Source organism: Topomyia yanbarensis, chromosome 2, assembly GCF_030247195.1.
Source record: "Topomyia yanbarensis strain Yona2022 chromosome 2, ASM3024719v1, whole genome shotgun sequence".
NCBI lineage: Eukaryota > Metazoa > Arthropoda > Insecta > Diptera > Culicidae > Topomyia > Topomyia yanbarensis.
This window is the reverse complement of record NC_080671.1, coordinates 269,490,723-269,517,864: the sequence shown is the minus strand read 5'-3', so window position 1 is coordinate 269,517,864 and position 27,142 is coordinate 269,490,723. Positions and strand designations below refer to the sequence as shown.

At 36.3% G+C, this 27,142-nt stretch overlaps 1 protein-coding gene across 5 annotated transcripts in view; it reads left to right on the top strand.

Moving 5' to 3' along the window:
* The first annotated feature begins 8,463 nt into the window (after positions 1–8,463).
* Positions 8,464–27,142, top strand: part of LOC131683143 (glutamate [NMDA] receptor subunit 1) — a 1,648,542-nt gene continuing 1,629,863 nt past the window's right edge. For 3 of the 5 annotated variants that reach the window (XM_058964975.1, XM_058964974.1, XM_058964971.1), the window contains exons 1-2: positions 8,464–8,604; positions 9,012–9,112. The gene's annotated coding sequence lies outside the window, so the exon portion shown is untranslated. Of the gene's footprint in view, positions 8,605–9,011; positions 9,113–9,176; positions 9,355–27,142 lie in introns of all 5 variants that reach the window. The other 2 variants (XM_058964972.1, XM_058964973.1) reach the window with 2 other exon arrangements.

Below are 27,142 nucleotides of genomic sequence, written 5' to 3'. Positions count from 1 at the left end.
GGACGCAAACCTCAGGACACACACATTTCCAAATAACGTACCAGGTAGGTCATAATACTTAATAATGTAGCTTTTTCCACAACATCTTCAGTTTTTCAGGGCGTACGTGGATGAAGCTTTTTCTAAAACGACATCCAAAAATTTCCGTGCGGACTCCAGAATTTGTTACAAAAGCAAGTGCTACGGTGTCACTGGCCAACATACATTCCTGGTTTGATAAAATCGATGAATATCTGACAACTGAAGGATTCACCGAGATTCTTCAGGATCCACAGCGCATTATTAATGGGGATGAAACATCTTTCTATCTAAACCCTAAAAACAAATCAGTTTTCGTTTTGCGAGGAAGCCGAAATGTCTACGATGTTGAAAAAAACTCGAGCAAGCTTAACATAACGACGATGTTTTCGTTCTTCGCATCTGGTGACACAGTTCCACCTACCATTATCTATCCTTATAAGACAATCCCAAAAGCTGTAGTAGATAGTGTTCCATCGAAGTGGGGCATTGCCAAATCTGATAGCGGCTGGATGACGTCCGATGTCTTCCGAGACTACATAAGAAACGTCTTGGATCCATATTTGGTGGCCAGAAAGGTAAAAAAACCAGTAATTTTTATAATTGACGGTCACAGCAGTCATATCAACTTGAAAACATCGGAGTTGTGCCGCCAACTGGACATAATATTGATCGCTTTATATCCAAACGTAACCAGGATAATGCAACCTGCGGATGTGGCTGCATTTAAACCATTAAAAATTGGTTGGCCGAAAGCTGTAGAGCGTTTTTGTCGCGATAACCCGAACGGTGCTGTAACAACGCATAATTTTGCGAAAGTTTTGCAAGACTGTTTGCGGAACTCCCTGACAGTGAAAACCATTCAAAACGGCTTCAGAGCATCTGGAATTTTTCCGTGGAACCGCAATTCGATTGATCCATCCAAATGCATAGGGCAAAGTGCCGCAATTCAGGAGTTAATTACACCACAATCGGTATCAATTTCCGTTGAACCATCTTTGGAACCACAGCTTCAGCAAGCAAAAGAGACGCTTAAACAATGTGCATCAGCAATCGGAGAGATGAGAATCAAAAAATACAAAACTGATTTCGTCTGTCTGGACAACGATGCGGACGCAGCATTGTTCAACATCTTTAGAGCTCTACAGCAAAACTTTCCGGAAGTAGTAGACGCACCGCACGAAAATGTAAAAGGTCAGTTATGCGATTTTGATTATGGTGAATTTTTTGCTGCTGCACCAACGTCCGCGAATGAATCCACTGAGAAAAATTTGGATACACTGCCCTTAACCCCACACGACAAGGAAAGTGAAGTTTTCGATGTTGCAGTGCCAGGACCTTCAAGGACGCCTTTGAAGGATTTTCTCAACATACCACCAACTCCAAAACGTGTTGCAAAGCGGGAATACAAGTCGAAACGATACCACGTGTTAACATCAGATGAATTCGTCCAGGAATTCAAGCAGAAGGAAGAAGAAAAAAAGCGTATTAATGAAGAGAAAGAGAATAGAAAAGTTGTACGAATTCAGTGAAAGATTGCAACAGAAATGAAGAACGAAAAGAAGCGAGAAGAGAAACTGATGAAGCAAACTGCGAAAGGGAAATCCCGCAAAAAGAACGTTTGATTTCAACTGCGATACAAAAACTTTTTATAACTTTTCTGAATTTTCAATAAAATGAATTACATGTTTCTGAATAATGAAACACAAATTATTTTCGTTTTGTTCATAATTGTTTATTTCGATTTTTGAATACGTTATGGCATTAAAAATGTATAACTTGTTTACAGAATTCAAGGGTGGCGTAAATTGACTCTAAGTGGTGGCGAAAATTAAAAACGAGGGACGAAAATTAAAACAATTATTATTGGATGAGAATCGGTATTTACTACGAAATATTAATATTTATCAGTAAAATGTAATCGGGTAGATGCAAGGAAGGATAGTTCTCTATATACGTTCTATATACTTCATTAATATATAGAAAGCACGGATTTAAAAGCAATTTAAGCGGAATCATTTGTTTAGGGTGGCGAAATATAGTGTTCTTACCCTACCATAGAAAATTCACGACGATCTTTCAAGGTTTGAATGTCAATTAGCATGTACCGTGCTTCATAAGATGGCAAATGTAGTCCATCCAGGACCAAGAGAAAATAACTGGGCAATAACCAGAGCATACTATTTTAGTATTAATTAGTAGTAAAACTTAGTATTGATTGATTATTATACCTCATTGAGGTATTAAGCAGGTATTGAAGAAACATTTTTTAATACCTGCTTAATACCTCAATGAGGTATAATACTTTATTTTAGTATTTTTTATGTATTCCAGTTATTTTTACAAATATCAAACGAATACCCTATTGAATACCTCCATAGAGTGAATTTTATTATTGGAAGGTTGAAAAATGTTTTATTATTATTTAGGTATTATAATAACTCGTTTCATTATCAAATAGTTATTTGTAGAACATGTCTGTGTTATTTTTTTGGTATTTTACCTCTTATGTAGAGCCCATGAATACCATATTGTGGTAAACAGTCATTGGTATTGATACCTAAATTCAGTATTCCGCAGTTATTTCCTTCTGCTCGGGAGTCCAACCTAGTTTACGAAGAACGAACATCAAAAACTGCTTTTGTACTGATTCTATCCGGTTTGCAGCGTTGCTGAAAAATGCGACCAAACTATACTACAATATTCTAGTGTTGAACGCACATAGGCTACATATAATGTTTTTATTGTGTAGGGATCTTGGAAATTATAGCTGAAGCGTTTAATAAAACCTAGTGTGCTGTTTGCTTTGTTAATTATTGTGTTATAATGATCTATGAATGTTATTTTGGAATCTATAATAACTCCTAGATCTCTTATTCTGTCACACTTTTCTACTTGTTGATTTCCCAATAAGATTCTATTATTCTGTATATTATTAATTCTACTCAATGTTATGGAATTACATTTTTTACATTCAGTTTCAGAAGGCTTTTATTACACCATGTATAAAATATATTTACTTCATTTTGAAATACCTGAAAGTCTTCACCATTTCTTATTTCTAGAAAAAGTTTCATATCATCAGCATATATACACACCAAAAAATAATGAAATTTAAACGACATGTAAATCAATACGAATGTAAACATACAACGATTGAATCCAAAATTTGATTGAAAATTACGTTAAAATCAATTGGAGCATCAAACAACATACAATTTTACACTTTCATTCGTGTAATATTATATGTCATTCATTTTACAGCAGTATTCGAGTAAAAATACATTGAAGTGCATTGGTTTTCCGTTTAAACGAACTTTAATTTTCAATCCACATGTAAAATTATAATAAAATTTGTTGAAGAAAGCACGACAAGTCGTGGGTATTTGTGGTGGAACTTAATTTTACATTTATATTCATGCTCCAAATATGTGCATGAAAATAAAATTAAAATCGCAAAATATTTTTTTTGTGTGTAAGAACTTTTACATTTTTTAGAATGAAGGAAATGTCGTTAACAAATAAAATAAAGAATGGCGGGCCCAAATGAGACCCTTGAGGGACTCCTGATGTAACTTCAATTGGGATTGATTTTATCCCTTTAAATCTAACAGCTTGTTCACGATTTGTAAGATATGATTGTACCCATTTAAGAAGTCCTGGCTCAAACCCTATTTTGTCTAATTTAAAAAGTAGCAAGGGTATGTCGATGCGATCAAATGCTATGCTAATATCTGTATAAAGAGCTTCAACGTGGTTTCCGTTATCCATTGCTGTTAATGTGTAGTTAATGAACTCGAGTAGATTTGTACTTGTAGAACGCCCTTTGAAAAAACCATGTTGCACATGGGTAATTCTGTTCTTGATTTGTTGGAATAAATTTTCATTGACAATTGGCTCGAAAATCTTGGGAATGCACGAGATGATAGCGATTCCACGACATTTACGCACATCGGATTTTTTACCATTTTTAAAAATTGGAACTAGGAAAGAGCTTTTCCATGTTTTAGGAAAACAACCTGATTCTAGAGGCATGTTAAAAAGCCAAAATAAAGGAGCGGTTAGTTCCATTGACAAAGTTTTTAAAAATACCGGTGGAACGCCATCAGGTCCAGGGCTTTTAGAGCTATCCAAGTTTTTTAAGGCATCCATGATTGTATGTACTTTTATCTGTTTAATGTTAATATCTCTTGAAAGTTCTGGGAGAAATGAAAAGTATTCACGCTTTCGATCCTTCTCTGAAAATGTAGTGTAAACTTCTTGGAAGAATGTTGCAAAAAGATTGCAGATTTCCTCTGAATTATCGCCTACATTTCCATCAAGATGCATTTCTGTTGGGAAATAATCCGATTTTATTTTAGTTTTTTTGGGCAAGTTTTTATATTGCGTTCAGTTCTTGCATTGTACTCCACAAACACGGTATCAATGGCAAGGTTCAATTGATCGCATAGATTTAAATAGTTTGTTCAGTTATCTTCGCTGTTATATTATTTGTAGATTTTGTGTGCTTTCTGCTTACGATTTTTTAAATTTTTGATTTCTCTATTAAACCAGATGGGATGTTTTGAGTTATAGTGACGCCTTCTTCTTTTCAATGGTATATCTTCGTGAATAACTTCAAATCACTGTTCCGGTCATTCTTTCTCTGTCTGTTTTCCAGTGGATACGTTCATAAAGAATCCTTAAGAAAGGAAAAAACAATGACTCACGTCCAAACAAGGAATATATAAAATTCCACCATCGGCTGGATTTGTCGTTAGCTTCTGCCGATAGGCTTTGAGGGCAGACATCAACATGTCCCTCCATAGCTCTTTCACTGCCAACTGTCCGGCGGCGACTGAGTAAGGAAATGGGGCAAACAGTGATAATAAATATCTCAAGCATTGAGCGCAGTCCACTGGACCTAAAAATAGATAACGAGAGAGATTTGGCCCTATCGGTGAGAGGGAGAGGTGATGATCTACTTATAGGAGACATTGGGGGTCGATGGGTCAATTTGGAGATATTTGAGGCTGCTGCGGTGAGCACTAAAACTGTTGGGAACATGTGATGGCATCATAACAGTTCCTCGATGGCGGAGTGGTTAACGCACCCAACTAGAGACTGGAAGATCGCAGGTTCGATTCCTGCTTGAGAACATATCTTTTCTCAGTGTTTCCAATAAAGGTGAGTTTTCATCGTTTCTTCATTCTCACTGTTCCGGTCATTCTTTCTTTGTCTGTTTTCCAGTGGACACGTTCATAAAGAATCCTTAAGAAAGGAAAAAACAAAGACTCACGTCCAAATAAGGAATATATAGACTTCAAATAATATTTTGTAGAAGATGTCTACGGCAGCTTCAACATTTTCTTCATTTCTTAAAATCATTTGCCTGTTTCTAGCATTAATTTGTTGCCTCAAGCTTTCATAGTTAGCGGGTTCGTAATCAAATACCTTCTCAAATTAACTATCACCAGGTCTGTCGATAACATACAAGAATATAGAAAACTCGATGGCTGTATGATAAGCTTCATTCTTCCATAAAGGGGTAAGTGATTCCGTTACACAGAAGTCTTCGTCTATATTCGTCATTAATAAATCTAAATAACAATGCCGCTGATTTCTTTTGTGATTTATTTGATTAAGGCCTAAACTGGCAGACTTATCGCAAATGAACTGCAAAGTTTCATTTCCCCCTACAACAGGAAGTAGGATGCTCTCATTATCAGCATCTGGTATGAAATCAATACCGCGTTGATTGAAATCGCCGTATATGTGAACTTTTACGTGCGGGGAAAGACTATTAACAATGTATTCAGCAGCAATGTAAAACTTTTCGTAAGTCGTTTTTCAAGCAAAATTTGGAGGAAAATACACCTAAGCGAAAACGTGAGTTTCATCTTTAACATGTACTTTCACCCACACATGCTCGAATTATTTTGATTTTATAGTTTTGATTTCTTCTGCATTTAGTTTTGCTGAAATCGCAATCAAAGCGCCCCCTCCTGACTTCTTACCAGATACATGACAATCACGGTCATCCCTAAAGACATTGTAATTGCTTCCGAAAACTTCTTCACTTCTCACTGTTTCGTCCCAACTAGTCTCAGTTGCTAAAAATACGGAATAATGACAGCCTAATATTTTGTTTTGAATCACATTCATCTTAGCTGCACTTTTCATGCGGTTAAAGTTTTGGCAATAGACCAAGATTTCTGTTCTTGACTGAGATTCTCTTGGAGAAGTGTTAGTTTAATGGGAATTAATTAGACCTAGCTCTACCATCTTGAAGCACAATATGATTTGTCAATTCATTACTATCTTGCTCTAATGAGCGCGTCGATTGCGGCAAAAACACTGACAGGCGCCAATTCCGGAGGGATGCATCGGTGTGGCAGCAGCTGTTCGATGTGAGGTGGTAGGTTGGTCGGTAGGGCACGGGATTAGTGCAAAATTGCGCTGATCGACTTGTATCGACCATCCAGTCTCATCTTGGTAGATGCAGCGCGATTGAAACCCAGTGAATCACCTCGTCATATGCTGGCAGTTTGTGCAACAGTTGCTGCGTTGTTTTCGGGTGTTTGAGCATAGTTAACCCGCCTAAAGAGAGAGTCTCTAGCCGAGCCTCAACATCGCATCAGCAACCTCTCAGTTTCTGGGGTAGGCGCATAACTTGCTGATAGCTAAGAGCAAAACATTCCTTACACAATAGCTAACACGAGTCGTCATGCCGGCAACACAAAAATTTATTTAACTAAACTCGCGAATAAAAAAATGAAGTTCGCGAAAATAGCAACAAAAGTTTTTTTATTTCGATTTTAGAGGTTTTAACCTTAAGGTCATTCGCCTCTTTGGGTTAGAAAAATATCTTATGAAAAATTTCTAATCCTATGTGCAGGGTCGGGACTCGAACCCAAGTCAATCGATTTACCAACTACGCTACACCCACCCCCCCCCCCCCCCCCGATAAAAAACGCAAAGTTCCAACCTTCAGAAAACGGGTTGTATGAGAATTTCATATGTGACAGGACGATTTAGGCTATATATCTGGAACCACATGACCGAAATTTTATTGCTGCCTATGGGGATAATATCTCTTTAATTTATGACTATTTTTTTTGAAAATCGGCCCAACCATCTCCAATAAACTGATCTGAGATTGATAATTTTTAAAGATTACCATTTTTGACGGGATTGCCGCAACCTTTTATAGTGGTCAACGTGGCCAACGAGATTTCGAAATGGAGGGGAGAAGGGAAGGGGATTGATCGGAGGAAGGTATAAATTGCAACCAACCGCAATTCATACCTTCCACTTGATACTTGGTTTATGAAAATCGCTTCCTTCAACACCGAATAACCGATGTGACTTTACTTCTGGAATATGCCAGAAGCCCGAAATCGATGTAATTTGATATCCATTTCAGTAGATTTTGAACCTCTGATTGTAACGGTTTATATGGAAAAATTCTGTGTGACATTACATTTTAATACATATTGCATCATTTGGTCATCATGATGGTACCAGTTTATATATGAATTTGCTGAATTCCGATCAACAACAAAATTTAGTAGCAGCTGATGGGAAGGTTGTACCTTTCATTTGAGACTAAGTTTGAGTTAAAAAGTCGATGTTTGGAGCGATTACCACAGAATCGTAACCCGCTACTGAAATTCCGAATAAATCAGATGTCTGAAACACGTTTGGCAAACGTTTGTGGATGGCGCAGTGAGCGATACAATGCAGGTAGAGTGCAGCTGTCAAACAAGTGTAGCAAACAGTTGCGTAGATGGCAAAAGTGAAACACGGATTTCCAAAGTTTATCAATTTGAAAGTTTACACAGGTGTTAGAAAAAATTTTGTTCTAGCCTTAACGTCTGTTATCTGCTGTATAACCTTCCTATATGAGAATGGCAAAAATCGGTATATTGGCATTGAGAGTAAAAATCGTTATAAATGCCGATAAATCGGTATATCTGGTAACGCTTGTTCAAACTAATAATGAAAAAGGAAAAAACCCGAAAAGTTAAAACAGCGAGAAGGCGAATCATTCGACAACTATTAAGATTTCTGACAGCTCATTTACATTTACAGATGTAAAGTCACACCAAAGAAGTTAGGTTGGCTTTTCATCTGTGGTTGTAAAAAAGCTGTCAAAAATCTTAATAGAAACGCACATTTTGTTTCGCTCTAATTGACTTATTTGACGTCTAGAACACCAACACAGTTTCAATGTGTACAGACAACATACATGTAACGCGACTCGTCATCTGATTTAACCTCATTTGGCAATAGTTCCATCCGATTTAACCTCAATCTCGCACTAACACAACTGCACATGGATAAGTCAATGGCTTGAAATATCAATAACAAATATAGTACACTGTGGTAAAGCTCGATTCACCTTTTTTGTCGCACTGGGAAAGCTCGCTGAACTGTCATTTTATCTTTATTGGCATCACCAGGGAATGTGTGCACATGCGCATTTAATTGGGTGATGCTCTATGTGTTCTTGCAAACGACATTAACATTACTAATATAGTTTGTGTATAAAAGTTCAGTTCTGAGGAATTTCATCTATTGGTTATACATTTGACTCGTTAGTTGGTAATACTGTTCACTAATACTACTGATATATATATATATATATATATATATATATATATATATATATATATATATATATATATATATATATATATATATATATATATATATATATATATATATATATATATATATATATATATATATATATATATATATATATATATATATATATATATATATATATATATATATATATATATATATATATATATATATATATATATATATATATATATATATATATATATATAGGGGAACACTGGGCTATTAAGACAGTGGGGGTTATTCCGACCTCCAGATTTCTCAGAAAATAGCAAGACTTTCTGACTATCGTACATATTCGTGGAAGCGCTATTCTGAAACATTGATTTTGAGAGCTGAAGTTGATTCTTTGTTCTTTGTAGAAAGGAGATACAACGTGTTTCGTCGTTTTGCAATTCTCAAAACAAAAATCATTATAATGGAAAACCGTGATTAAAGCAACAAATAAAAGTGAAAATAAAAGGTAAGTGTTATGGAAAGCTTGAGGCTCCCATTTTATGGAATGATTTTTGTTTGTGTGAAAACAGAGATATTTTCGAGACGCTTACCACTTTTGAGCGATATGAGTGTACGGGGCTATTCGGACTCCCTGTTCCGTCAACCACAGTTCAGCGGCTTGCGGCTGCACTCACCATTGCACACGCCACAGCAAAGAAAAAACATGGGCCGCCAATCGACAGCTGTGACATACCAGATTAAGTTTTTGTAAGGCAATTTATTTTTTTTGCTTCTTAAGGAGTATCTCTTGTAACTAAATCATAAGTAAACATAATTCCATTGTAAAAATCTTAAAGAAAAAATGACGGTCTGAATTGCCCCGTAGAGAGGTCCGAATTACCCTTACATTGTAAAAGGATGGAACAATGTAGAGGTTTACAAATCGTCACCTAGCGCTGCCATTGAGTGGTGTAAATGAAACTTTTATGGCACCAAAATCTATCCACCTAAAAGGGCGATTTGCTACTTAGATGTCCGAATATATATATATATTTATATATATATATATATATATATATATATATATATATATATATATATATATATATATATATATATATATATATATATATATATATATATATATATATATATATATATATATATATATATATATATATATATATATATAGAATGCCTAAACCAAGAAAAAATACCACTAATTTTCCTTAGTTTTGATCAACTTTTCTATATGAAAATCCAGTTAACAAATTTTCTATTACGATTAGAGCTATGTTCACCTGTTAAAACATGTTAAGATATGCCTAAGGAACAACCTTTGATGATATGTGGGCGTGTAGAACCTATTAAATCAGATTGTAAGTGATCTTCCTATGGAAACATAGCAAAAATACGATTTTTGATTGGAGACACCTCTAAATCAAGTCCAAATGAAGCCATTTTTGGCGAAAGTTTTTAAATTCACACCTAAAACAAAAATTTGAGCTGACCCATGTATATTTCAAAACTTTTTCAAAATGTTGAGAGGTCTAATAACCAGCCATGGAATCGTAGTCTGAACAAATGAGAAAAGTACAATTGCACCATTAGGTGGATTAAAACAGGTTTTTATTGACGTAGGACTTACGTCTTTCTTTACTATACTGGGTGTCATTTCAATATTTCCAAAACACAAACGTTACGGGCACTTTGAACCTTAATAACTTTCCTCTTACTAAACGCATCGCCAATCTTATTTCATAAATCGGAAGGAAAACGTTCATCGCTTGCAACCTATACGTTGTTTGCTATAGAAAACGCGTTTAAATAGTTCAGAAACTACTTTAAAAGCGAATAAACATTATTGATAGAACCTATAAATATGTGTCACAACTTTTCTCAAAGCCAGACGTGCGTAAGACGCAGTGCAGAATGGACGTGCGTGTTAAATCACCCATTAGGACGCTGCATCGGACGACCAACTAAATCGACTGCCACGGGAAAGAAGAAAAACATTGGTGGAGGTGGTGATGAGAAGGTTAAACAGCCAAAGGCTGCTGCCAAAAATGCCAATGCGATAGCAACTGCCACGAAAGCATCGAAGACGGCAGCGAACAAGCCGAAGACTCCTAAACCAAAGGAGGCAGCCAAACCTACCAAGAAAGCTGCCACGAAGAAAAATAACCGCCGGCAAGAAGTAAATTAACTTGTCTCCAATGTTGCTGACAGTCCTTTTCAGCACTAACAAAATACTTGTAAAGAATTGTTGGTGCTTATTTTCCGGTAGCGGTAGCCATCAATTAAAAGGATTTGCGCCATGGTTATCTGCAAACCGTCCTTATTAGGACGAATACATAATGGAAAAAGAATCTAATTATTATGTTCCTTTTATTAACTTGTATTGAGTTTGTTAATTCTGAACCTTTATCAGTGAATCATAATATAAGCAAATATTTAATTAATCTACAAACTCGTAAGTTTTTGCAAATCTTTCAAGAACATTGGCGAAAGCCACACCAAAAATAATGATGAAAATATTTCCATTTGTCGCACAGAGGGATGGACTTCCATCTGCACTAAAAAGTTTATAAAAGAGATCGCATTGCGATATACAATGCACATTCGACGTGAGCTGCGAAAGGGGAATGTTCATGTATGTACGCAGCAGAAGCGAATTCGGCCAAGGATCGAATCGTTAGAAAGGATTCTCGTCTGGTATCACCAAAAATAGTTATCTGCAAACCGTTCTTATTAGGATGAAAACATAATGGAGAAAGAATTGAATTAGAAAGTTACATTGAGTTTGCGCCTGTCAATTCTGCTGTACATTTACCAGTGATTCATATAAGCAAATGTTTATCAAATTAAATCCTGTAAACATTCATTCAAAAAGTTCATAGTCCCAATCACTGAAGATTGGTTCAAAACTCGATAAACATATGATTAAGGCTTAAAAGCCAACTGTCAAAATTCTCTTTGAAAGGAAATTCCGGACAAACTGTTACTCACAGATATTGGTAGTAAACAAAAGAAAAAAGTGTTCTCTTACATTAACTGCTAGGAACTGTGTTTAGCCAGTAACGGTTTGTCCTTTCAAAGAGAATTTTGACAGTTGGCTTTTAAGCCGTAATCATATGTTTGGCGAGAAATTATCCATGAATGTCATATGATATGCCCAAGTTTAGTCCTACGTCTAAACCGCTGTTATGTCCCGGACATTACCCACTCCTAGCTTTTTGGGAATGCGTCGAGTTGAGACGAAAACGTAATATGATTAATAACGAGGATAACACTTTCCGAATGTAGAGAGAAATTTATGAAAAATGATGATTTCCATTCGACTCTAGCAGGTCCTGATCGATTTTGATGAGAATTTGATTTTTGTTGTATGACCAATTATATGAATAGGTCAAATGTTCAAAAACAGTAATTTAAGGTCAAGATAACATTTTGAAACCACCAAATTCGGAGGTTAAGTATTTTCGATGAGTTTTACAAGCGTAAAACAGCGCATCATTTAATAAAATAATTTTGACGGTATATCGTCCAAGAAGTATTTATGGTGAATTTTCTCAGGTTAATATTCATGACTACAAAAAAGTCTCAACAAATTCGCTAAAGACACGAACTCTTTTACTATTTTCTGAAAAATTAATTCTGCATAATTTTAAAACCTCAAAAATTACGGTTTCGGAATTATGCCGTTTGGACAGTAAGATCGATTTTCACCAAACCCCCACCAATTGTAAAATTGGTATTGTAAAAAAACGTAAGGGCGATACTTCAATGCTGATAGGTGGGACCGAAAAAGTAAACAATCGCCAAAGGGGCTATATACTATATATACTATCATTTTGTCAATTTCAATAGCAAACACAAATTTTAATTTATTAATTTCAAATACTTCATGAAGTTTTGGGTTTCGATCCCTGAATCATGCAATCTAGGATGTAAAAAACACAATAGTTCTTAAATAGGAAATAAAACCAATTCTGGAAATATTCACTGTTGATTTTCTTTGAATGGTATCACTGCTAGTATCGCTTTTTTCAAGTAAAAGCGTTGATTTCTTAGCTCTCAGTCGCGTTGGAAATTTGAGTAAAGTATAAACTTCAGGACGATTAAAAAAAATCGATTTTTTTGGCTCAGTACAATATACATAACCCCTTCAGGAAAATTCAGTTTTCCCACCACAATGCATTGATTGAGGAATTTAGATATTTTATTAACAGAGCATTAGTAATAATTCGTTTGTATGTCTAAGCACTGTTAGGTGGATTAAAAGCGTTTTTATAATATATGCGGTTGGTGTAAGTTGGTGGTGACGCACACGGGGCAAGTTGGTAGTACTATGTTCAGGGCAAAAATAGTCATCAAATATTTTCATTTGTAGAATTCAGCCCAAAGTAAGAGTAGCTTTTTTGTGTCTCTCGTCAATGCAGGAGACAATTATTTCTGCCAATTGTCTGAAGAATTTCGAATTTTTGCTTTCAAATATGGAGTACACGTCGAAGTCAAAATGACGGGATATTGAGACTGAAATATAATGAAAAGGGTCGAATAATATACAGTTTTATTGAAAAGACAATCGGCACATTTCATAAGGACCACTGATGTAATCGAATATCCATTTGATTGGTTATTTTCTGGCATTCCGCCAAATTACCCCATATGAAAGCTAAACAATGAACCCCGGGGCTGGGATAAGTTGGCGGCTTTTCCGCGTCACATATTTTTGCCTTTAGAAATGAAGACAATATATCAAACATTTTCATAAAATTCAGTGATGTTGCCAACAGTCTGCCCTTTCATGCAACGTGGTCTATTTTGCAAGATCTACCAAAATCAAAGCGGTAAAAAATGGAAACTGAAAACACCGCCAGCTAGCCCCGGTATCCCCTATAGTTTTCATTTTGAGGCTTCAAACTATGGAATGACTGCGTTCCCGAAATTTGCTTTACACGTGTATAACGATTTTTTAACTTTTTTTCCATTTTATTGTATTCTGATTCTGAAAAGAGCTGATAGTATATTTTTGAATCAGCGTTTCGTTTCAATACTCCTCCCAAAGCATCACAAGGACCCTTTTCATGACAAGTTGCGAAAAAATGCCATTCGGCATCAATGCCAAAATCTTTTTCATGTTGCACAAATTAAGCCATCATCTTATTTTTGTATCAGCTTCCTGATCCATCTGAGGAAAAGTAAATCTGTTGTAAGGCTGGCAATTTACCTTTATGGACGCTAAACAATGAGTCAAAAATAAACGAACTGCGACATGATTATGTTTAGTGAAGTCAGCAATTGCAATAAAACTAGTAAACTTCAAATCGTCCGATTCTTCGTCTTTAAAATAAATAGCACAAGGGTGAATAATACATGGAGCGTTTACCCAATGAACTCCTTGAACTGCATCCTGCACACGAAAGAGTAATTCTCCGAAAAATCACAGATAATGATGCATTCTATAGCTTTCAAATTGCTTTTGATGTGTTTCAAGTATTTTGCTTGTTGCTCAGCTATAAAGTTATGCGGCAATATATTGAATAGTTTTTCTAGAAAAGTATCAATAAATTCTTGTGTGTCCATTTCAACTAAGTCCATAATGCATCTTTCTACTTGACGGCATTGTTTGAATTTTAATGATTCAATATTACCGTTATTAAGAATACTCATTAGTTCTGTCGCTAAAATTTGCGTTCCAGGGCAGTTTCCGCAACACTGCAGCTAACATTGTTCGCTCGAATTTTCACAAATTATTTTTGGAGTTAACACCATCTGGAAGTGATTTACTGCTTTGTGATGTTTTGAAAATAAGTTTAATGTTTTGATGATATATACATACGCATACGGTATGCGTGCCACTTGTCCTTGTCAAAATGCAGTGTTTTGGAGATTACTAGCGAACATGGAAAATCTCATTTTAATATCAGGGTAAGTATTTTTCAAGATAGAATACGCCTCCTACAAGTTACACAAAACTGATCTTATATATATATATATATATATATATATATATATATATATATATATATATATATATATATATATATATATATATATATATATATATATATATATATATATATATATATATATATATATATATATATATATATATATATATATATATATATATATATATATATATATATATATATATATATAAATATATATATATTTTGATCGATTTTCATGGGTGGGGCAAAATTCCTACTACGTTGCAAAGGGTAATTCTTTATCTGTATAGTGGAGTTTAACCAGTAGTGGATGAGCTACGCCAACGCTTAAGCTATTTTAATAGTAAACTAACTCAAATTTACTTTTATATGCTCTGTTGTATTCATATGAAAGCTGTTCAAATCTATGATTTAGGAAAATCCGTGTATGTAAGTTAAACCTACATTTTTTTTTCAAAACGTTAAAAGGAAGCCAATATTGGCACTAGTCTTCCTATAGTTGTAAATCGATGTTCGTATAGTTGTGCTGCCTGTTTTTCCTTGACCACATGGGTTATTTCGCATCATTTTAACAAATAAAGTGATTAGTACACTGAGAAACAAAAATATGCTTACTTTCTATTCCTGTCTATTTTCTTCTGCTGTGATTTTTATGCATTTTCATGCATAAACTTCTTGCATTCAATGAGTGGATAGACCGAATATGTCCAATGCATAAAATTTACAACAGAAGAAACGAGAGGCAGATAGAAAAGTATGCTATCGATTCATAAAAAAAGTTCTGCGTGTACATTGAACGGTTATGAATTGTGATAGCGTGATAATATATAGAAATTTACATTGTAATGAATTTCTATATATTATCACGCTATTCAGATACCTTGGATTGAAAATCATAACGAGTAAAAATAAGTTTAATCAATTGAAAAACTTCAATTTTGGCATGAATCGTATTTTGTTGTCAGTTTAGCCACAGAGAACAGACATATAAACTAGAACAAACTTTCCCGAAAAACCTGTGTAAACATTTAAATGAAAATACGTTGAAAATTACCATCGCATACAGGTTCTCATGTGTGAGTCACCATTGTACCCAAGTTTGCATACAAGTCCCGTATAGCGATTGCTGGCCGATCGAAGCGCCGACCAGTGGCAAGTTGCTACTTGCTGTTGTCATTTCAAAGCTACAGTTTACCTTTCTTAAACAAGTTGAAAACTTTACTTGTATGTCAGCTTACAGTGATTTAGCGTTGTCAAACTCGACAAAATGATCCCAATAATTTGGAAGGAACAAAAGATGTTACATATTGTTAAACTCTGTATGTAGAGAATAGAATGAAACACAACTGTTCAAGTGTTCTCAAATGTTAGTTTGATACAGCGAAAGCTGAAATTCTGATATAGGAAGGCTTTGCCTTTCTCATGTAGAAAGGTTATGCAATCGGTCGGAATTTTTATCCGAGGCCCGCAGGGCCCAATCTCTTTTATCATTCGACGACGAACTGACGTCGAGATCGGAAAGACTCTGTGTGTGTGTTTTATATAGTAACGTTAAAAAAGCTTGGCCTGTAGTGTATTGGCACTGTGTGGGACTCACGACTCAGTGCCAAACCATTAAAAACATTCCTTACTTTTTAGCCCTTCTTCCCCACGGAACTACATCATCGTATTACTTCGTGGGGGGTTTCGTCGCAGCTCTTTCTTCTGCTCTATCTCGGAGCCTCGCTCGACCTGAGCTCGAGCTGAGCTTTGATTTAACTCTCGACTCTTCTCTTGCTTATTGTCTCCATCGCCGTTTAGCTCTCATCCCCGTGAGCGAATTAGCTGCTGATTCATTGAGCCATTTAACTCATGTTTCTGTGAGTCATTCAGCTCCCGGCCTTATCACGATCTACTTGGATAGTCCCCAACGATCAACTCATCTTCCTCCGACGGAGGAATTTCCCCCGACACCGACAATTCCTTGAGCCAGCACGAAGTTCTTGAAAGCATCTGTAAAGCTCTCACTTGAGCTGTCGGTCGCTAGCCAATTGAATTAAAAACAATGGGTCGTTTCCCGAGGTAATGCCATGCCCCTGCTACGGTAGGGTCGCGGCGTAAACAAACAACTTTGTTATCATTAAACATTGCCTTCGCGTATGCAAAGCGCAGAGTCAATGAAACTTGCTTAGCTTAAGGCTAAGTCTTTATGATGCAATTTAACTTAAGGAATCGAGCATCCAAGAGATGGGCAAATGATGATTGAATATTACCGGGATTGAAACCGGTGAAAATTAGGGACTCTGCATGCCCCCTTACTTACTGAGCTTGATGTTGCCTCGGAGAGACGCATCATCAAGACGATTGCGCGGGTTACTTTTAAATTAGGTAAAAAGTCTTTTGTATCCTAATTCCTAAGATTGCCATTACAAAAATTATGTTTCGTATTCACTATTAGCAAAAGGGAAGAATATTTACAGTTTTCTGGTCATAGTCTTTTCATTTTTCTTTTAACATTGTAACCTTACGATGGTTTTAGTGTGCACCTCTTCCAGCTTCCAAACGTGTAAGTAGGGGTTTGCCCACTACTCGGGTTCTTGTTTGCCCGGCGAACCCTTCTTTTCAGGGCGGCCTAGGTGCCTCTACAGAATTTCGGATTTTCGTAACACAACAAACAAAAAGGAAAAACAAATAAATTAAATTTTACCGTGTTTTATTTTCACCTACTCTCCCTTCACTGTACACTGCTACTGCGGGCGGATAGGCGGGCGGTTTCCTCCGACCGGCCGGGACAGCAACGGCCGAGTTCTCCTAGTTTACGTTGGCTGCTCCGGCAGCGGTCCTTAACAATTAGCTAGGGAGGTGAGCTTTGCTCCTTTGTCGGAACCTCCCTAGCGACGGTGGTGACGAATCACCGGATTCTTTGCTCCCCGCAAAGAATCCCGGAAGACACCGCAGTGTTCTTCCCAGGGGGAGCCGTTGTCCACCCTGCTTCGCCCTCCTTGGCTATTAGCTGGAAAGGAGAGCAAGGCTCGTTCGGCTTATCCTTCCCAGCGAGGGCGGATTGGTGCGTCTGGATCCTTTGCGGTTAGCCGGGGAAGCGAAAGCTCCTTGGTAATTAGCTTCCCCCGACGGCGATCCAGCACCACACTTACTACTGTGCCCGAACCACGAGCCGGCACTTTTCGACAGGCTTTTATCTGTCACACGCGCGCACTTCACCTCACTGGTTAAACGTGGCGGGAAACTGTCCCGAAAAAACTTCTTCACGGACGTCTGTTTAATTTCGTGGTTCGTCACTTTCTGGCTTATCTCGATGGCCGCCTTTTTCACTCCACCATCACCAACACCAAAAAAAACGCACATCCCGCATAGCTGTCATCGCTATGGTACAGCATAGTCCGCACACTTTTCGCAGCGAGAGGAGAGCGGTTACCTGACTAAACCCTATGTTATTAATATACAAATATTTAACAAAAATTACTACACCTATCTGATCTAACAAAATCGTTCACAAACAAAAATATAAACAAAATTTAACGTAAAAAGCGAACGATCATATGGAACAGTGGTGAGCATAATTTTACGTAAACAATACACTCTACGGAGTGTATACGTAAAAAAGGTATATTTCCACCCAGTGCTAAATTGTTACCCTGACGGGTTACAAACGTTACTTCCACTCTCGGCTCCTTGACTCGGTTGCGTAGCGGTTCTCGGAATTCAGATTTCGGGTCCCTCGTGCGGTAGGATACTTTCAATCGGTTGAGAAGTGACATCCTTCTTTGCCTACAGATTGTTGTCCCCTTGGGCTATGGTTGCTTGCACATACATATTGTTTCGATTCTGTCTTCTCCGTCCACGTTGTTCACTTTTGTTATCTCATGTTGCTGATTTCCTCGATTCTGGTTAGAATTCATTTGTTGTACCAACCCTCGATCGATTACATTGATATCGACGTCCTTTACGTATTTGTCGACAATGATTTCTCCCTCAACGTTTGGCTTATCCGGGATATTTGACTGATTGCTTGCTACCTTCAGGCCATATTTATTGTGGGTTACTGCGGCGCTATTTTCATGCACACAGCTCGGGTTTGCTTGATCCGACTTTGTCTTTGGTTTAGGCTGATCCATGTCTAGCCTTCGTTGTCAATACTCGACTCTCAGCTTTATCGAATTTCTCGTTAACTATAGGTTGTCCAGTTTCCTCCGTAGTTTACCCATTCTTCTACCTCCGAAATCCCCTCCATCTTCTTCCCGTCACCACCTACAACCGTTCTTTCCAAATCCATCCTTGTCGAACGCGTTTGGTAGGTCTCGCGACTACCGTCTCCCCAGGGCACACACTACTCTGGACTTCTGCTTCTACTTTGTACAAAATCTCCTATGTTTAGTCATTATTATTTTCGTCAACAGACGTTTTGATAATTTGACTGCTATAGATTATTATTGTGTTAAAGATATAAACATACTTATTTTTTTTGTGTTATCTTCATTCTCAACTTGTAATTTACTATATTTATTTAATTATTTCGATTCCTGTTTGTTTTCAATTATTTACTTTACTCTTTACAATTTGTCGTCATATATGAAATTACTTTTGTTTGTAGTTTATTTAAAATGGAAACCTACTCGATTTAGCAATCTTCCTATCTACCCCCCTGCCCCCAATTCCTTCTATTTCCCCAGATGTGGTTCTTTTTGTTCGAGATCTTTTGCTTACTTTGCTCGTTTTAATAATTTCGAGTTCTTTTGCCTGTTGTGCTCGTTTTAAGTAAATTTCTTTTTTGTAATATTTTTTTAGACTCGAGATGGATAATGTATTTTTTGTGTTATGTTCGAGTTGTGTTTTTTTTGTAATTGTATTCTTTTCATAATAATTTCCATAATATAACTTTTTGTTCATAGTATTTTTTTCCAAATGTTTTGTGTCAACAACATTTGTCGAAGCGAGGTAAGTATTTCGTCGGAATACTTGGTTGCCTTCCTTCCTGTCTATTGTGGTTTCGTGTATGTTGCTTCGACATCTCCCCGTATCCAATTGAGGTTGACCCAGGAGAGTTTCTGTAAATAAAGACTTAGATTCCTGAAAGGAGATACATGGCATTGCCAACTATGCGGTTATGAAAGAAAAGTACGCTGAAATTTACGTACTATAATCAACTCTATCGATCCTAGAAAGTATCTGAAAATTGCAATTGCCGAGGTGGACTGATGCGCGACTTTATAAAACCTTAAAAATATAAGATCCCTTCCATGAAAAAATCTTTTGCTTGCGTTTATCATAAATATTTGTTTTCTTGCTTTGAAAAAATGTCTTAGGTGAGTAAAAAAAGAGAAATAATATTTCACTTCTATCGAGAGTGTTGTATCTTTCATTATATAAATTATACATATTTGTTTTCATTTGTTTTTCGTCGTTGCGTATGTGTTGTTTTCCCTCAGATATTTGTATTATTTTTTCCATGTGTCTTTGGTCGTTGCATTCCATTTGTCATTTCTCTTTTGTTCAGTTTGATTTAGTAATCGTGTTTCCTTATATTCATGTTTTAATCCCTGTCCTATAACATGTTTTCAAATATATTATTTCTGCAGTGTCTGTCTCGACTGCAATTTGTGATAAATTTACCGCTTCTGGCATGTTTTTCCGTTTTCATAAATTTTTTTTTATAGATTGTTCTAACTCCAATCTCTCAATGATCAATATTTTTGCTCTGGCTCTGGTTCTCTTGACCCTGGCTCAGGCTCTCTACTTTCATTTCGGCTCTGGTTCTATGACTCAGGCCTTCTTATGTTTTCATTTTATACAATGTGTTCGGCTCAGGTACTTTGACTCTGGCTCCTCTGTTTATTCATAGTTCGGTCCAGGTTTCTCAGACTCTGACCATATCTTATTCGCAACCTTCCCTTCGATTGCTTTTTTCATGTATTTAAATTATGCGTGTACTTAACGCTGCAAAATTTATTTTAACCCATATTTTCTATGACTGTCTTCTTGATTCTTCAATAATTAAAAGATTTTCCACTGGCTTTATATTTTAAATTGCTCTTTTTGACAGACACTACTCTTTTTTGCCTTTCTCAATAGAAAGGTATTTGCAATTGCTCTGAAAACCGACTTTTTAACGGAGGCCCGGAGAGCCGAGTGACATATACAATTCGATTCAGCTCGTCGAGTTTGGCAAATGTCTGTGTGCGTATGTATGTGTGTATGTATGTGTGTATGTGCGTCTGTGTGTGTACGCGAACACAAGCTCACTCACTTTTCTCAGAGATGGCTGAACCGATTTTCACAAACTTAGTCTCAAATGAAAGGTGCAACGTTCCCATAGGCTGCTATTGAATTTTTAATGGATCCGACTTCCGGTTCCGGAATTACAGGGTGATGAGTACGATCACGTAGAAAATGTCGATTTTAATAAATTGAATGTATAATGGTGAATTTTTTTCCAAAATGTGTTTCGATTTGTAGTACTAGGTCACTAACAGCCATTCAAAGTCTTTTTGGTCACATTGGCCACCATCATCGGTTCCGGAAGATCTGGCGGAAGTATCAAAATTCAGAATAACAGTCACATCGGTTTCTCGGAGATGGCTAGACCGAATCAACTTAACTCTGTCTCAAATGAAAGATGATGTGTCCCCGTAAATGGCTATTAAATTTTATCCCGAACCGGCTTCCGGTTCCGGAGTTACAGGTTGTGGCGTGCGATCACATAGCAAATTGTGATTCAAACCGATACTCCGATGAAAGCAAAAAAGGTAAAAATTTCGCTGAAATGTCTCTCAAATAACTTAAATTTGCTGTTCTAGGTCACCGACAGTCAAACAAACTTTCGTTGACTACATTGACCACCATAGACGGTTCCGGAAGTGCCCGGGAAAAGTGGCCATCTTTCAAAACTAGCAAATTTATTTTATTTTTCTCGGAAACAGTTGGGCCGATTTTCACAAACTTATTCCCAAATGATAGCTATATTATCCCCATAGATGTCTATAAACGCACGGATCGCTTTTATGGTTCCGGAAATATAGACTGAACCGTCCGGTCACATATGAAATTCCCATATGAGCCGGAACTCAACAAATTTTGGGGGGGACCCCATGAAATTTCAGAAATCGACTTCGTATTTTTGATGCAAAACATCTTTAAAATGCATGAAACGTCGAGATTTTATGTTATCTCGAAATTTTTTTTTATGAGAATTTACTTTTTGGGACTTTGCCGATTTCGCACCTTTTTGCCTTTCTCATATAAAGAAAGGCTATGCAATCACTGTAAAAATCGACTTTTTAACCGAGGCTCGGAGGGCCGAGTGTCATACACCATTCGATTCAGTTCGTCGAGATCGGCAAATGTCTGTGTGTGTATGTATGTGTGTATGTGTGTGTGTGTATGTGTGTGTGTATGTGTGTGTGTCATTTAAACTCACACAATTTTCTCAGAGATGGCTGAACCGATTTTCGCAAACTTACTTTCATCTGAAAGGTATAACGCTCCCATAAGCTGCTATTGAATTTTTAGTTGATCCGACTTCCGGCTCCGGAGTTACGGGTTGAAGACTGCGGTCACACAGCAAATTCCCATATAAAATGGTACCACCATGATGTTCAAATGATGTTAAACATATTAAAATTGATGTAACATTACTCTAGTTTGCGGGTCTGGATCACTAATGATCAATCAAAGCAGTTTTGACCACATTGGCCACCTATGACGGTTCATGACGCCCCCGAGGAACCCGCCAAGTTCCTAAGCTAATATCACACCCATTCCCCAACGAATTCTCTATCGATTTTTACAAACTTGATTTCAAATGAAAGATACAGTAATGCCATTGACTGCTTCTGAATTTCATTCGGTTCTGACTGTTGGTTCCGGAGTTACAGGATGGTTAGTAAGGTTTCACTGAAATTTCTCATATAAATCAGTACAATCGTAACACCGCAGAGGTTAAAAACGATTGAAATGGTCACCAAATTACTTCTAATCGCAGATCTAGATCACTGATTGCCAATCAAACATTCTTTGAATATATTGTCCACTATGGACGATTCCGGAAGTCCGAAATTCCGGGCATATTCCACAATTAAAGTCACATCGGTTCTTCGGTGATGACTGAACCGATTTTCTCAAACCAAGTCTCAAATGGAAGGCAAAATATGCAGTTGCGTATTGCGTCGCCGCCCCTCCCCCGCCTTGCCCTTACACCTCCCTCCTTCATCACTCACCTCCCCTTGGACCACCTTCACGCCCGCATTTCCTTCATCCACCCCGTATACCGAAATAAGATGAAAGATTTCTGACGCATCATCCACTCCCACTCTACTAACCCCCCATTCCCTCCACTTTCAAACCCATTCCACCAACATTTCAAAATATAATCACATGAAGATAATATTTAACTCATGCTGATTAAGCTAATTAAATATTATTCTTTTGCCTTTCTCATATAGAAAGGTTATGCAATTGCTCCAAAAACCAACTTTCAAACCGAAGCCGGGAGGGCCGAGTCTCATATAACATTCGACTCAGTTCGCCGAGATCGCAAAATATCTGTGTGTATGTATGTGTGTATGTATGTATGTATGTATGTATGTATGTATGTATGTATGCATGTATGTATGTATGTATGTATGTATGTATGTATGTATGTATGTATGTATGTATGTATGTATGTATGTATGTATGTATGTATGTATGTATGTATGTATGTCTGTATGTCTGTATGTATGTATGTATGTATGTGTGTGTATGTGCGGATTTGTTAAAAAAATGTCCACATCGGTTTTTCGGAGATGGCTGAACCGATTTTTACAAACTAAGATTCAAATGAAAGGTATGATGTTCCCATAGGTTGCTATTGAATTTCATTTTCAACCGACATCTTGTTCCGGATTACGAGTTGAAGGGTATGGTTACAAAACAAAATTTGTTGATTTGTCCACATCGGTTCCTCGGAATTTTCTGAACCGATTTTGACAAACTTGATTTTAAATGAAAGGTTACAACTGATGAACTTGTAGATGTAGGTCACCAACAGTCATTCAAAGTCTCTTTGGCCACACTGGCCACCATCGACGGATCCGGAAGCATCCAAATTCAGAATAACGGTTATATTGGTTTCTCGAAAATGGCTAGACCGATTTGATCAACTTAGTCTCAAATGAAAGGTGTTCCTCCCCCGGATATTAAATTCCATCTCCATCCGACTTCCGGCTCCGGAGTTACGGGTTGTGGAGTGCGATCACATAGAAAACTCCGATTCAAACCGATACCACGATGAATGCAAAAAGGTGCTCTTATAAGAATAAAAGACATTTCCATAATGTTATATTGTACGAACCAGCTATTAAATCATAGTTTGGAGAAATGAGAAAGGCACAATTGCACCTCTAGGTGGATTAAAACAGGTTTTTCAATTTTATATTAATGTAGCTGTTTTTTCTTTTACAAAATTTTAGAACTCGAATAATGATTTCTTTTCTTGTATATAGTTGTCATGTCATGTATAATAATAAAATGTAATATATGCATTTGAAAGCTTTTAATGAATATAAACAACGCAAACATTCTCGTGTTCATGATTGAGAAAGGCACAATTACACCGCTAGGTGGATTAAAACTGGTTTTTATCTAATACTTCTGAACAATTCTTTATGCTTGCCTCAATTAAATCTTGTCTTTGTATGATGTGTTATCTTTCGTTCGTTATGTTTGTCATTTATTTCTAGTGTCATTTAAATGAAACAAGTATATTTATATGTATTTGCAACTATTGTATAAATACATAGATAAAATAAATATGTACACACAATTGCCCAACCATATACAGTTTTCTTAACGGCATTAAATTTCCACAAGGTGTGGACTATTGGAGAATCTTTCACTTTCCATCGGTGGAAAAGCCTTTTTTCTATATGGCTCGACTATGTAGCCACTAAGGATTTCACAGCTCGGTCATCACCCCGTAACTGATTACTTTTGCTTTCGCCTTCAGCTAAGCTATACTGGTTAGTCGTTATCGTTTTCTCCGGTTTGCTCCTTAAAACCGGAGTCTAAGGAATTTTCGTCATTGACATAATTCCCATAATTATATCCAATGTAGTTATTTTCCCTCAACGGGCTTTTATCAATGCCATTAACATGTTGAACTTCCGTTATATTTTCTGATCCGCATTCTGGGATCACACTATTTATGCATCTTTCTTCGTTGTGTTCTTGTTCATCCTCAGAAATTTTTCCCGTACATGTAACATAATTATTGTCGCTCTCTTCTTCTAAGTCAACAATATTTATCGTTTCACTAACTTTCTCATCATCATGAGTTTCAACATTATTATTCGTGATCGCTTGCTCTGTTTGGTACGCTTCCCCAACTAAAATTGTGCATTCATGCGCTATCATTGTGGGCGTTTCATTATCCCTTACTTCCATTTGACCTTCATTATCTGTCAAATTTATTTCTTCTCATTATGCACTTTCTCTAAATCTGTGGTAGTGCAAACTTTTCTTGCTGATGCAATATCTCATTTTCATCAGGTAACATCTGAACTGGATTATTACCCTTCTCCGACATTATGACCGACCGTTCGAAGTCATTGTATTTTTTTATCATAATTTATTGAATTGTTATTTGCGCTTCCTTTATTGTTTATAGCGCAATTCACACTTACTTGGTTACTTTGGTCTCCATAATGACCAATTTGTTCGCAGCTAACATATGGTTCTTGTTTATTAGTGGGCAACCCTAAGTTTGCGCCGCTAAAACAACAAAAATGATCCATAAAAAATTGAAAAACGATCCATAAAAAAGTTGTCCATATTCCATAAAACAAAACTAAAAATCTATAAAACAGTGAATGATCCATAAAAAACGAGTTTAATCCACCTAACAGTGTGATGAGACATTTCTTATAACTCTTATCACTCTTCGGATATTATATCGTATGAGAACATTTAGAACTTGATGCTTCGCGATGTTTTTGATAACACATACTACATGGGATAGTGGCAGGACTCAGAGAATCGCTCAAATCAGCATAGGACAACATCAGTGCTAGAAATCTCAAACCAAATCAATGGGAAAGCGAAAAAATAGCCCATAAAATAGACATACCAACGAATTACGAATTATTGTTAATAAAATATCTATATTGTGGTGGGAAAACTGAATTTTCTTAAAGGGGTTATATATTGTACTGAGCCAAAAAAAATCGAATTTTTTTTTGAATCGATTTGAAGTTTATACTTTACTCAAATTTCCAACGCGACTGAGAACTAAGAAATCAACGCTTTTTCTTGAAAAGGGCGATACTAGCAGTGGTACCATTCAAAGAAAATCAACAGTGAATATTTCCAGACTTGGTTTTATTTTCTACTTAAGAACAATTGTGTTTTGTTACATCCTAGATTGCATGATTCAGTGATCGAAACCCACAACTTCATAAAGTATTTGAAATTATTAAATTAAAATTTGTTTTTGCTATTGAAATTGACAAAATTATAGTATCTCCCCTTTGGCGATTGTTTACTTTTTCAGTCCCACCTATCAGCATTGAAATATCGCCCTTACGTTTTTTGACATTAAAAATGTCTTACTCCACTATCTGGGGCAAGGTGTCATTCTAAAATCTAAACTATCTCCCATGTAACGAAACTATGTAAGGTTTGCACGCTTATAACTCCGATATTACTAGATGGATTTTAATCATTCATACACCAACCGATTCAGAAACACCTAACTTAAATATTGGTAATAATTTAATATCTCCCCAATAAAAGAAGACTTTTGGAAATTGGTAAAATTAAAAAGTTCACAAAAAACGGGAAAAATACCAAAAATCGATTTTCGGTAACGTTGGCATTTGCACACACTCGCACCTAAGTGACTAAACCAGAGATGCCAGATTTGCAGACAAGCCTGCAAATTCGCAGACTTTTAATTTAAGCTGCAGATTTCTTCAATGACGCAGATATTTGCAGATTTTTTAGTTTGGTTGCAGATATTTGCAGATTTTTTAGTTTGGTTGCAGATATTTACAGATTTTTGAATGAAAAGGCTTGTGATTACACTAGCTTTCCTGACATTTTTGTTCTTCCCAGACTTTTAAAATTATTATTGCAGACATTTTAAAAAAGTACCTGGCATCTCTGCACAGTGGCACGACTTAGAACAAAAGGTGGACTAAAGTCTAAACTTTTCCGTATCGGGTCATATAGGACGTTTTTATGTAATTTTGGTACGCTGAATTCGTTTTCAATATTAAAACATTTCAAAAATGAACATTTACTATTCATTAGGGTGTCTCAAAAAAAAATTGTTTTTTCTATATCGTTCTTAAAATTTGTGTATATTAATTTTCGTGTGCTAAATCGTTTTTGATATTAACATTTGCAAAAAAAAGTTCATTATGCATTAGGGTGGCTCAAAAATAATTATTTTGTTGTGAAGGTTCAAAAAATTTTTAGACATTTTTGACGCTGAATTCCTATGTTGGTTATAGAAAATAGAAATTAACTTTACTACTTATTAGAGTGGCTCAAATGTAAATATTTTGTCTTTTATTAAAGATTTCTTTCAATTGTAATTTTGGAATATATTTTCCGTGTTA